General features: G+C 33.5%; 1 long non-coding RNA gene across 2 annotated transcripts in view; it reads right to left on the bottom strand.

The window, feature by feature from the left end:
* LOC106730361 overlaps positions 1-14,110 on the bottom strand; it is an 857,488-nt gene that overhangs the window by 641,863 nt on the left and 201,515 nt on the right. Inside the window, exon 4 of one of the 2 annotated variants that reach the window (XR_004321733.1) lies at positions 9,547-9,640. The exons of the other annotated variant lie outside the window; for it this stretch is intronic. This is a non-coding gene — a long non-coding RNA (uncharacterized LOC106730361). The remainder of the gene's footprint in view (positions 1-9,546; positions 9,641-14,110) is intronic. 2 annotated transcript variants of the gene reach the window in all.

Consider the following 14,110-nt stretch of genomic DNA (forward strand, 5'->3'; position numbering starts at 1 on the left):
AAAATACTAGAGCTGATAAAAAAAATTCAGTAAGGTAGCAGGATACAAAATTAACATACAGAAATCAGTTGCATTTCTTTACGCTAACAATGAAATAGCAGGAAAAGAAAGTAAAGAAACAATCCCTTTTAAAATTGCATCCAAAAAAATAAAATAGTTAGGATTAAATCTGACCAAAGAAGTGAAAGACTTATACGTGGAGAACTACAAAACACTGATTAAGGAAATTAAAGATGACTTAAAGAAATGGGAAGATATCCCCATGTTCTTGGATTGGAAGAATTAATGTTGTTAAAATGGCCATACTACCCAAAGCAATCTACAAATTTAATGTGATCCCTAAATTACCTAGGACATTTTTCACAGAACTAGAGCAAATAATCCTAAAATTTATATGGAATCACAAAAGACCCAGAATTGCCAAAGCTTTTCTGAAGAAAAAGAATGAAGCTGGAGGAATAACCTTCCCAACTTCAGACAATACTACAGAGCTACAGTAATCAAAACAGCCTGGTATTGGTACAAAAACAGACATATGGATAAATGGAACACAATAGAGAGCCCAGAAATAAACCCACAAACTTTTGGTCAATTAATCTTTGACAAAGGAGGCAAAGATATACAATGGAGTAAAGACAGTCTCTTCAGCAAATGGTGTTGGGAAAACTAGACAGCTGCATGTAAATCAATGAAGTTAGAATACTCCCTCACACCATACACAAAAATAAACTCAAAATGGCTTAAAGACTTAATGCTATAAACCTCTTAGACAAAAACATAGGCAAAACATGATCTGACATAAATCCTAGCAATGTTCTCCTAGGGCAGTCTACCCAGGCAATAGAAATAAAAGCAAAAATAAACAAATGGGACCTAATTAAAATTATAAGCTTTTCACAACAAAGAAAACCATAAGCAAAACAAAAAGACAACCTACAGAATGAGAGAAGATATCTGCAAAAGATGAGACTGACAAGGGCTTAACTTCCAGAATATATAAACAGCTCATACAACTGAATAATAATAAAAAAAAAAAAACCAGCCCAATCCAAAAATGGGCAGAAGACCTAAACAAGCAATTCTCCAATGAAAACATACAAATGACCAATAGGCACATGAAAAAAATGTTCAATGTTGCTAATTATCAGAGAAATATGAATCAAAACTACAATGAAGTATCACCTCACACCAGTCAGAATGGCCATCATTTAAAAGTCCACAAACGATAAATGTTGGAGAGGGTGTGGAGAAAAGGGAACCCTCCTACTCTGTTGGGGAGAATGCAGTTTGATGCAGCCATTATGGAAAACAGTATGGAGATTCCTCAAAAGTTTAAAAGTAGAATTACCATATGATCCAGGAATCCCACTCCTGGGAATATATCCAGAGGGAACCTTAATTCAAAAATATACATGCACCACAATGTCCATAGCAGCACTACTTACATTAGCCAAGACATGGAAACAACCTGAAAGTCCATTGATGGATGACTAGATTAAAAAGTTGTGGTATATTTATACAGTGGAATACTATTCACCCATAAAAACCGACAACTTAATGCCATTTGCAGCAACATGGATGTCCCTGGAGAATGTCATTCTAAGTGAAGTAAGCCAGAAAGAGACAGAAAAATACCATATGATAACACTTACATGTGGAACCTAAAAAAAGAGGCAAATGAACTTATTTACAAAACAAAAACATACAGACACAGAAAACAAATATGGTTAGCAGGGGGGTAAAGGGGTGGGATGGGAAAAGTTGGGAGTTCAAGATTTGCAGATACTAACTAATACATATATAAAACATATAAACAACAAGTTCATACTATATAGCACAGGAAACTATATTCAGTATCTTGTAGTAACTTATGGTGAAAAAGAATATGAAAACGAATATATGTATGTTCATGTATGACCAAAGCATTATGTTGTACATCAGAAACTGACACAACATTGTAAACTGACTATACGCTAGTAAAAATATATATAAAAATAAATTAAAATAATAAAAGTTAAAAAAAGAGAAATACAATAAAAGAATATAGTATTTGAGAATGAAAAAGCAAAGAAGGAAGATTCACTTGACCTGCAGACAGATAGGAAATGAACTTATCTGACCAAGCAACTTTGGTTGTCAAGCAATTTCCTGTCCTACAAAGCAATCTGGCACAGACCTCAGAGTCATCAGAATAAAATCTGAGAGCCATTTTACAGGAGAATCAAATAAGATTTGGAATGAAAATTTCATTGTAAAGCAAGAAAAATTTGCAATAATTTTCTATAATATAAGAATACTTTTTAGCACTTTTATTGCAGAAGCAATTCTAAATAACAGAGCTTTTCTTATAATAGCATTTCTATAATAATGGTGTTTTATAACAGAAGTGCTATTATTATAGAAATGGCATTATAATAGTGGCATTATTATTGTTGAATCTCTCCTATAACAGAAGCACCAAATAAGCCTATCTATATTAAAGAAATTTCAAATTTCTTCCTTCTCAGAGCTAAATGTGGTTTGGCCAGTCTCTTTCATATGATCATATTACAAGTAATTTTATATGAGTTGACCCAACATTACAAGATATGTCCATTTCACACAGACTCCCAGGAAATCTGACATCAAACCAGGAGTCAAAATATTTAAGTTATATTCTCAACTCTAGCATTAGCTACTGAGTGACCTTGAGCAGCATGGTGATTCTCTTCTGAGCCTTTTTTATTCCTCATTCAAAAAAAAAAAAAAATCAAGGAAATACAACTTTCAACTTCAACTTATAACTTTCAAGGAAAACCTTCTTATTACTAAAAAGCATATTTGATCCCAAATCCTAATAACATCAATTATATGTTTTTATTTTTGTTTTAAACTCATTGATGTGCTATTCTGTAATTGTTATATTTATTCTATTGGGATAAACTTATATTCTCAAGTTAGAAGCTGAATAAAGGTAAGAATTCCTTTCCAAAAAAGAAAAAAAAAACTTTCCTTAAATGGGCAGCACATAGCCATGAATATAATGGATAATTTTAAAATTTTAATTAAAATGTACCTGATAACAAGCTTCTAAAAACCCAAGCTGAATCTGAAAATAACAGAATTTCATCCTGCAGCTAATAGAATACTAGTCAAGAACTTGAACACTTTCAGGTTGAAGTAAAGCAATAAAATATTAGAATAAGGTTGGAAGTGATAAAAAGATATAACATTCAATAATAGAGTTCAAAAGTTGCCTCAAAAGAAATCTATGTCCACATCTAATATATTACTATAAATTTCACTTCTCATCCAATAAAGTATATATCGCTTTGCCATATATTTAGGTAGTATTCATCAAAAGAACTTAACTATATATGGAAAAGAACAAGTAAATTTAAGTTTATAAAATTCTTTTTATTAAAGATATCTGTAATCCTTTGATGATGAGCTTCCAGCAGATAAAAGAAGACAGGAAAGATTTTAAGTTCCAAATGTACTGACCTTTTTAACACTAAAATAAAATCCTATATATTTCTAGGTTGATACAATTAGATTACATCATCAGTTTAGGATATAGTCAGAGAAACAGTGAAGTAAGGAAATTCAATATACTGATATACTCTGCAGGCATTTTTATATTCTTATACTGTGAAACAGAGCAGTCCACTGTGGGGTCTTTGCCGGGACATAACCCCTCTCCACCTTCAGTGTCTCCCGTCTCTTGTTTGTAAAAAAGCTTCAGCCTCTTAGGACTTCCCTGAGTTCCAAAGAGCAAATTTACTCAGAGAAGTGAGAAAATGCAGAAACAAAGGAAAGCAATCAAGCAAAACTAAATAATAATATTTTAGCCATAAAACAAAGCCAAGGACATTTAGTTCCTTCTCAAGGGCTATAGATAATATCCTGAGCCATATCCTTGAGTTGTTTTGCAGATACTAAAACCTCCACCAGGTGGAGGAAGTTAACTTCATTCTGACCAACAGCACCTAGACAGGTTGGAACCAGAAGGTTGATAATTGAGCCTCTAGAAACATCACCCTGTTACCACACCATCAACCAATTAGAAGATAATTCATCAGCTGATCATGTACCCTGTGGCCCTCTCCCTCACATTGTCTTTAAAAACCCTTCCTTGAAAGCCATGGGGGAGTTCCAGTCTTTTGAGCTTGAGTTTCCTGTTCTCCTTGCTTGGTGCCCTGCAATGAATGCTGTACTTTCCTTCGCCACAAACCAGTGTCTGTGGATTGGCTCTTCTTCACATCAGGTGAGCAGCCCTAAGTTCAGTTCAGTAACAACTATCATGAATGCTTTCAGTGTGTATTCTGATAAAATGAACTTATTTTATTATTAATTGCAAGGTGAAGAAAGTTTTGTTAGCATGAATATATGTATATACATATATGTTGGGGTGTGTGTATAATATATACACATGTATATAAATATAACACACATACATTCCATTGTCACCAAAGAAATAAGAGTTCTTTTGGGGAAAATAACCGTACAATGCTTATTCATCATAATGAATGACAGCCATTAGGAGCTATCATTTTTTTAAATTTTAAGACATTGTGAAAAAAAAGGTAAAAGCATTTTTAACCCAAGAAGAGGAGCAAGAAAAAGAACAAAAAGAAGAAAGGATGAGGGAAATGAGGAGAAAAAGTTAATAATTATTTTTAATAAATCACTAAGAGATAGACTTCAGACAGGAACTCCGTGGGCTCCACTCTGGCTACCCAATGTTTGCATACTCACACATAATCCATTTACTAAAGCCTGTTACCTCAATCTCAAAAAGAACAGTGTTGAAGTTTCAAAGTATTGGGTCCAGTCTTCAGAGATACTTAGTTTTCCTCTGTTCCAAGAGGAATTGAGGTCTAAGATTAATTAAACATCTTCTGTGTGCCAGATCCCATCCTAGGTATTTAAATGTGACAGTTTATTTAATCTTTACTGTTCTCAGACGTTATTATTGTTATTTTGTTATTTTTATGATTATTAATGTTATTGCTATTCTCAAATAAGGAAACTGGATGAACAGATGAAATCAAGCCACTTACCTACAGTCACGCAGAGACTATGCAACAACTTCCTAACCAGCAGAAAACCTACATAGGCTACTGGTCAAGGGGTGGGAGGACCAGGACAGGGTAGATTAATCCAGGCAGATTCACCCTGACTGTGAAGGAGTTTTTCAAAATGCTCCGTAGCACTATTAGCAGCAACGTTCCTGGGAAGACTCACATGATGTCAGAAAGAAAATGCATCTTAAACATCACCAGACAAAATTCTGTTCTACAGAAGAAATCACTAAGTATAGAAAAGATAACCTTCCCAGAGTCTGAGCCCGGACTCAAATCTTTGGCTTCTGTCTCCCAGTTTGGATCTCTGCCCTCTACAGTATAGCACCTCTCCGTGGGCAGCATATGTTATCATTTGAACTAGTTCTCTCTCGTTGGCTAGATCATGATAGACAGAAAGCTGGTTTTACAGTCTTCCTCCAATAAATAATATTAAACTGAGAAAACTCTTTTACAGGAGGCACTAAACAGAATCAGCTTGGAAGAAAATCACTTCACTACATGCAGCCTCAGGCATTTGTGCCTCAGATAAACCAATATAGGCCTTTTTTCATAATCATACTGTACCATTATTAGTACAAGGGATTTTAAAGTACCTAGTCCAGGAGATTCTGTTTGCTTTGTGCCCCTTCTCAGATTGTATTTTTAAGTTCATGAAAGGAAATACATATATAAAAAACAAATATATTGAAATTTCAACATTAAAATAGTCTTTTAACTGCTTTATTGAGATATGGTTGACATACAAAAAGCTATAGATATTCAGTGTATACAACTCATGTGTTTGACAGTAAGTATACATCCATGAAAACATCATCACTGTCAATGCCATAAGCTTAGCCATGGAGACAAAATTTTATTTATACTTTCATTAAATAATAGTATCTAACAACAGTTCTAACAACATTAATTTAAAGCAGTGGTGAGGGTAGTTTTTGAGTCATCCATAATAATTGTAGTGTGATATGAAAGTATCAGTGATTTCTATTAGTGCTGAAGTTATAAGTACTACTAACATCACTGTGGTTTGTTGCCTACTTTAATAAGTAAAGGAAATGCTAAGTTTCATTACAGATTAGTGAAAATAAAGATTCAATTTTTGTCCTCTGAGATTTATCCACATACCCCTTGTGCACTCCAGATTTTAAAAATTCTGATTCCAGGAAAAGTTGGTATGATAAGGTAATTGGGAAAGAAAAATACTGGAGGTTTTATTTAATCTAGAAAGAAGGCTGACTCGCAAAACTAACAAACAAGTAAACAAAACAAAACCAGAATTCCTATAACCTCCAAAATCTCAACGGCTCATGGCATAATGTCCTTGTTCCAAAAGTTACATCATATACTCAACATTTAATAAAGGGTCTCACAACACCAATGTTTGAAACAACTGAAATTTCTCTTAGAGGTAGAATCTTTACACTCTACAGCTCTAAATACCCAGAGGAAAGGGAGAAAAAAATGGGAGGGAGGAGTGTGAAAAATGGGGAGTGAGTTGATTTTTTAAAAATCATCAGGCAGCACACAGAGAAGGCAAGAAGAGTTCAGGGTAATAAATCCAATTAGTGGATCAAAGGATAAGAAGTCACATTTTGAAATAAAAGAGTGATAATTTTAAGCAGCAAGAGAGAGAGATTAGAATAGAAAAGTGATAATGCTATGCAGTTTAGACAGGAGATGTTAGAAAACTGAATAGTAAAAGCGGGGGGACACCTCTATTAAAACAGCTGCCTAAATTAATCATCCCTTCATTTTGGGGTCCTGGTTAGAAAGATTTTGATTCACCAGTTTATCTTTGTATACTGTTGTTATCTTTTGCTTTGTTGGTTTTAATCTTATTCCTCAATTGATTCTTATCTCTCAAACTGTTCTTTCTTCTTTATCATTCATGATAAACAACAATCCCAGTTTTCTTCTTCATCTACTAATTCTATTATTTTCCCCACAGGTTAACATAGAATCCAAAGGCAAATATTGCTTATAACTTTATCCCCCAATTCCTAGTTGTTATTATCACTCAGCATCTTGTATGCACAGTATCAGTTCACCATGGAAAAGGTAATAATACATGTGAAATTTCCTTAGACTATGAGGATCTACACATTCTTGACCTCTAGAATCTGTAGGCACCATACTGAATGGCAACTGTGGTCTACCAGCCAGCACCCCAAAGTGTCACAGGGCTAAGCCCAGAATAAGAAGGGAAGCCCTCTGATTACGGGGACCTGATAGACAAACTGTGGACTGTGGGTGAATCAACATTCTGAACTTCAGGTTCCTCAGTTGCAGAACTGGAATAGAATCTAAATAATTCTTTAAAATAAAAAGATTATAACTTATTACAATGACAACTTGTGTGCATTTCATATTTCTTCTGTTTGAGCTTCACTGAGCTTCTAAGATACGTGGGTTTAGTATTTTTATAAAAATTGTTGACAATTATTTCTTTAAATATTTTTGATCTCTATCATCTATTTTGGGGACTCCAATTACATGTATACTAGACTACATGGTACTGTCCCATATGTCATTAATACTCTGCTCTTTTTTTGGCTATCTTTTTTCCTCTCTGTTTCACTTTAGATGGTTTCTATTGCTATGTTTTTAAGTTAACTGGTCTTTCTTCTGTAGTGTTTAATCTACTGTTAATTCTGGCCAGAGTATTTTTCATTTCAGATAGTATATTTTTCATCTCGAAGTCTGGGTCTTTTTTATGTTATCCATTTCTCTACTTGTCTTGTTAATGCTTTCCTCTAATTTTTTAAACATACAGATTTTAATTATATTAGCTATTTTTAAAACCTTGTCTGTTATTTCTACCATTTCTATCATTTCTGGGTCTGATTCTATTGATTAATTTTCTCTCAGCTATCGGTCATCATACTCTGTTTCTTTGCATGCTTGATAGTTTTCCACTGGAAGTGAGACATTTTTAAATCTTACTTTTTGGGTGCTGGATTCTACTGTATTCCTTTAAATATAGTTGAGTTTTGTTTTAGGACATAATTAAATGATTTAGAATCAATTTGACTCTTAGAGTCTTGTTTTTCAACTTTGTTTAGCATGGGTCCTGGGGGCCCATTAGTTTGGGGCCAATTTGGACACACTATTAAGGCAATATCATTCTGAGGACTCTACTCAATACCTTACATGTTAGGGTTCTTTCCTTTCAGGCTGGAAGGAATACAAACTATTCTCTGCCCAATGTGAGCTCTCAAGATTGCTCTGCCTGCTCCTGCTGAGGGGTTCTTTCTCTGGCCTCAGGTAGTACTCTCACCTACCTGCATAAATCAGTACTCAGCCAAAGACAGAAAGGGATCCCTCAGTACATTTCCAAAGCTCTCCATGGCTCCCTCCTCTGTCATATTTTGCCTCACTATTTCTACCTGTCTAGGGCTCTTAAACTCCAAATTCTGTCTCCTCAACTTAGCCAGACCAGCAAACCCTGTTTGGGTTGCCCTCACCTGGGCTGCAGCCTGGAAAAGTTCTCCAGTCAACCAGCTGGGACAATTACAGGGTTCTCCTTGATGTTTCTCTTCTGTCAAGAATCATTATTCTGTGCTGCTTGTTGTCTAAAATTTGAAAACCATTGTTTCATATATTTTGTCTAATGTTCAAATTAAGATACAAGGGTAAATCTAGTCCCATTCATTGCATTTTTAGAAATTTAATTCCTGACTTCTATGTCCAGTATTCCATTTGAATGCTGAATAAAATAATTCTTCTCTGAATTTCTAGCAAAACCAAACCAGAACAAAACAAACAACCCAACATATATCCCAAATACCAAATTTTTTTTAATTAAGTAGTAGCAACGGAAATATAACACTGATGTAAGGAGACAGGACTTCTACTCCTGGATTTTAATTAGAATAAGGTGTTTTGGGGAAACTATTTAATCTAGTTTAAATCAATATACAATATATTTTAAAATAATATTTTACTGCATGATTAAGTATAGCCACTGGAAAGTAACGCTTTAAGGTGTTCATTTTTCTTGCAAGGACGAGATAAGATGTTTGGAGACAACATTGCTAAGTATTTTCTTAGTTCTGGGTGCTTACAAGAGTCAGTGAAGAAAGTTGGTCCATTCCCTCTGCATAAGTTTAACAAATACCTGGCAAACACAAACATATAACTTTATATATTGGGAAAGCCGTGTGTAGCAAAACAGAGCTCTGCGAGCAGGCTTTGTACCATAACCTGCTATAGCCACATGTCAGTATTCAATCCCGCACCAAAATTTAGTATAACAAAGGTTCCAATTCTGAAGTAAGACTAAGAGTTTTAAATCCCAGTGCTATCTCTTACAATCGTGTAATAATGGGAAAGTTGTTTCTCTGGGCCTCAGTTTCAGCATATAAACAATGGGGACAATAGCATTATTTAGGGGAGGATTAAACACGGACTTGTATGGAATCTGAACTTTATACAATATCAGCCATATATTATTGTCAGCTTTCACTTTATCTCATACACTCACCAAAGCCATTTTCTTTTCCCTTCTTCTCCTGATTTTATAAGATGAGGTCAGAAATTCAAATTAGGATGACCACAGGCAATATGAATTTTCTTTCCTTAAGAGAAAATTATATTATTTCTAAAAAAATATTGTTTTAAATAGAAAATCAATACTTTATTTTGAATCATATAATCAATCAGCTTCTACAATGTTCAAGTTACAGCTACCTTTTCATACAATACATGTGACAATAACAAAAATAACTCTTGAGACTCTCTCAATTTCTATAATAATTACAGAAACATCACTTAATAGGTATATTTTACAAAGAAGTAATATTTTAAAGGAGGTTTTTTTATTTTTTTGTCAATGTGTTTATGTCATCTTCTGTCATGATTCTGGGTGTACAAAATTATTTTATCATAAAACAATATGCTTATACTCTAGTGTATGTCTTCATTATCTAGAAAAATCTTCCCATTATATGCAGGTTTAAAACCAAAAAATTTCTTGGCACTTATTTTTAACTGAGAGACATATTAAATGCCAGTTTTCTTGAACATGGAAAGAAATGCAAAAATATGGTCTGGGAACACTGAAGGAGATGATAAAAAATTTTTAGGGGAAATGAGATTTTATTTAAGCTCTTAAAATTTGATCCAAATGTAGATCACTATATATAGTCCTATTAATTATGTAAGAAAGATCATTATATAGAATCTCAAAATAAATAATTTTGCTCCTACTACAGAATATCATGTGCCACTAAATTTCAATACTTAACTCAGAATCAAAATCCACAGGCTGACAGGTAAAAAGAAAGCACATGCTGTATATATTTACAGCTATAATACTTGCATTACAAGAGGATTAAAAAGAAATGAGGCTGTAAATGAAAGACTTTTATGGATGGATCTCTTCTAAGTGATATATGCGATACAAATGATTAGCATTAACTGATCTTCTTGAGGAATGTACTGGTATAATTCATTATAATGGCTTCGAAGTGCAATTAGTGAACTATAGTATAAATGACACTGCTGTTCATAGACCTACCCATAAGAGTAATTACATTTTGAAAACTACTTACTGAAAAATTGATTGAATGAGTCCTGTGGGTATAGATAATTGAGATAAAAATATGTAAACAAAATGTCTATTAATAGGCTTTATTGGCACATTTATATATTTACTTGGTTTGCTAGTGCAAGATTGTATAAATGGAATTTTAAAATAGATTTTTCTAACCTAAGAAAAACTAGATTTGTACATTTCATTTATTAAAGCTAAATTATATCTCTAAATATGGTATAACTATATTTTTAATTGGATGAAAATAGAATGTCCTATTTTAATGACAAACTAAGCAGGATATGAAAGATCAAACTTCATGTCCTCTAGAAATAGGATAATCCAATTTATATTTTTATACTTCAAGTAAAAGGAAAATTATAGTGGGTGACTACTATATCATAATTGAGTTCATAAAATATAAATCAAAATTATAACTATAGGATATAAAATAATAACTCAAAAATATTTTCATTGTTTAGATACTACACTATCATACTGGCAGAAATACATGTTACAAGTTAATTCTTAATCTTCAGATTTATTGTTCTAATAACAAAAAGACATAAATATGATATATGTACCCTATATTCCATATTTACAAAGGTGTAATTTTACATACGTATATGTAGATACACACACATATGCACACACACACAGGAGTACTAGACTGTGCGATTATACGTTTGATTTCTAGTTCATAGAGATTAATGGTTTAAGTTTCAGCTTTATATCTAACTAGTGGAACTATATATGATAATTGAGGACCTGCATCTACTCTTTTGTAAAATGAACATACTGCACTATATGATACCTAATTCTAAAGTTCCATGAGACAAGACTCTGTGGGTGAATCTTAGAAATTAGCCAGACTTATACGCCTACTCATAGTACATATATTTTATTAGATAATCAATCTCGAGATAATTTGACGAGCTGTAGTTTTCTCAGTTGTGAATGGGGATGTGATCATTTCTAATCCCATGAATTATTGTGAAGATCACGTGAGCCAAGTGTGAAATTAACCAGTATCATTCTTGGCCCATAGAAACTACTCAATATCAGCTATTATAGTTGTCTTTAACCTCCAGCTTAGGCCAAGTTATACTGAAGTAACAAAAAAAAAAATTCAATAACTGAAAATAACAAGTATTTTTTTCTCACATTATTTATCATTTGTGGGTTGGCTGCAGCTCTGCTTAATATCCTCTTCATTGAAAGACTCACATTAAAGGAGCAACTGCCATCTGAAACATGTGGTCTCACAGCAGAGGGGAAAGAGCAATACGGAACTGCACGATGGACCTTAATGCTCCAGTTAGGAAGTGAGTCACATCATTTTCACCACATTGCATTGACCAGAGCAAATCCCATGCTAAGTCTGGCAACGATGAGGTGGAAAAGTATAATTCTCTAGCAGGGAGGGGCCAGTAGGAAAGGGCAATAGATAATTTTGAGGATATACAATCTACCACAATGTCCTTCAGTCCTCTTTGAATCCAGTTACCCCTGCAGCCAGCTTCTCTGCAGAAATATGTGTGATGTGTCTGTTTCTACTCATACTGTGCTTACATACTGAAATGCAATAAATGTATATTTTATGGGTATTGAATTACAGCTTTCTTTAACCTTAACTCTGAAAAATTAGACAGATTCATATGCTTAAGGACCAAAAATTAGCAGAACTTAAAGTCTGATTATCATGACATCATGCATGAATATCTAATATGTTTGCTTTGGGACTATTTGGAGATAGGGAAAAACCAAGAACTTTTATAGTAAAAATCTTGATTAATAAACTCTAGTCATTACCTTCAATTAAACATTTATACATATATTTATTTGTATGCTGCCATTTCTTTATATTTTACTATGCTATCTTGCACAGCTTTGACTTTCAGGGAAAAAAGCAAATGAAACCAACACCCAAAGATGCTTCTTACATCTCTGTATGTCACATCTTAGTGCTTGTTGTAAGCCAATCAAAGGCCTTTCAACTTGCCTGCACTACTGTTGAAATTAAAGTGCTTAAATCCTGGGACTGTGGTACAAGTTGCAGTTTAGAGCATTTTACAATTCACCACCCTATTCCTAGTGGCTGAAACAGTATGTGGCATGAGGAAGAAACTCAACAATATTGATGAGGAAATGAATAAGTAACTGAACAGATAAGGAGAAAGATATTTTATTGGTTATGATGAACATATTTAACATATTTTTATCTTATTTCCTAGAAGAAAGGACCTTTAATTAATTGTATTCCAATACAAAGAAAAAGCCATTTAAAGATTTTTAAAATGCTTATTTCAGAGATAAAGTGAAAACCAAATCTCTTGGCATCTCATAAAGTACAGTGTACAAAAGTTATGCCGCACTATTTGTGAAAGAAAAAAAGAGTCAAAATTTCTTGTAATAGTTTCTCTACTGATATGAAGCAGTATTTGGTATAGAAGGGGAAGAGCAGGTGAGACCTTCAAAAAGAATGTTAAGTTTTAGATAAATATTGTAAATAGGTATTAACCATACTTGTCTATTTTTTCTTTTAATTCATGATTTTGATTTTCCCACAGCAAAGTTTCCTTACTAAATAATACCCTCTTCGTGGTTTTATTTAAAAAACAATATTTCAAATAATCACATAGTGTCTTATTATACTAAATATCAATGGAGCAAATCTCTTCATCATAAAGCAAGAAGTCTTCATGTTCAAAATATTGTTATAAGAATATATTCAATGGTTACTGCTTTCACATCTGCTTCTTGATTCCCTGTATGTACTGCCAATCTACAAAACCTAAGGCTACAGGGTAATCCCCAGATACTATTAATAAAAATAGTTATCATTTATGGTGCATCTTTTATTAATTTTTTACTATGCTAAGTTTTTTGTTCGCTAACTCAGGTAATCCTTAGAATAATCCTAAAAATAAGTGGTATTATTTCCATTTTATAGCCAATGAAACTGAGGCTTAGAGAGACTATATCTACCAAATAGTTAGTGGTAGAGTGAGGATGCAAACTCATCTTTTTAGCATAGATACTGGAGCAGAAGGTGTGTTTTCTACAGCTGTATGAGTGCCTGGTATACCTTGGCACATTTCAATCCAAGAAGTTCTTGGTGCTAAATTAAAAGCCACTTTCCTATGAAGCAAGGACTCTGCCCTAAGATTAAATATGGAAATAAAAACTGTATTAGTTATCTTTTGATGTATTACAAATTACAACAAACTTAGTGGCTTTTAAAAAACCCCACATTTATTGTCTCACAATTTCAGTGGGTCAGAGGTCAGGGAATGGCTTCACTAAGTCCTCTGTTCAGTCTCACAGGATGTTGGCTAAGCTTGTGTTCTCATCTGCAATCTGGGGAAGGTTCTGCTCCCCTGATCACATGATCTGGGGAAGCTTTCAGTTCCTTGCAGTTGCAGGACTGAGAGTTTCAGTTTATTGTTGGCTGACAGCTGGAGGCTTCCAACAGCTCTAGGAAGCCACCTGCAGTTCCTTGCCAAGTGACATT

This window comes from Camelus ferus, chromosome 8, assembly GCF_009834535.1.
Source record: "Camelus ferus isolate YT-003-E chromosome 8, BCGSAC_Cfer_1.0, whole genome shotgun sequence".
Taxonomy (NCBI): Eukaryota; Metazoa; Chordata; class Mammalia; order Artiodactyla; family Camelidae; genus Camelus; species Camelus ferus.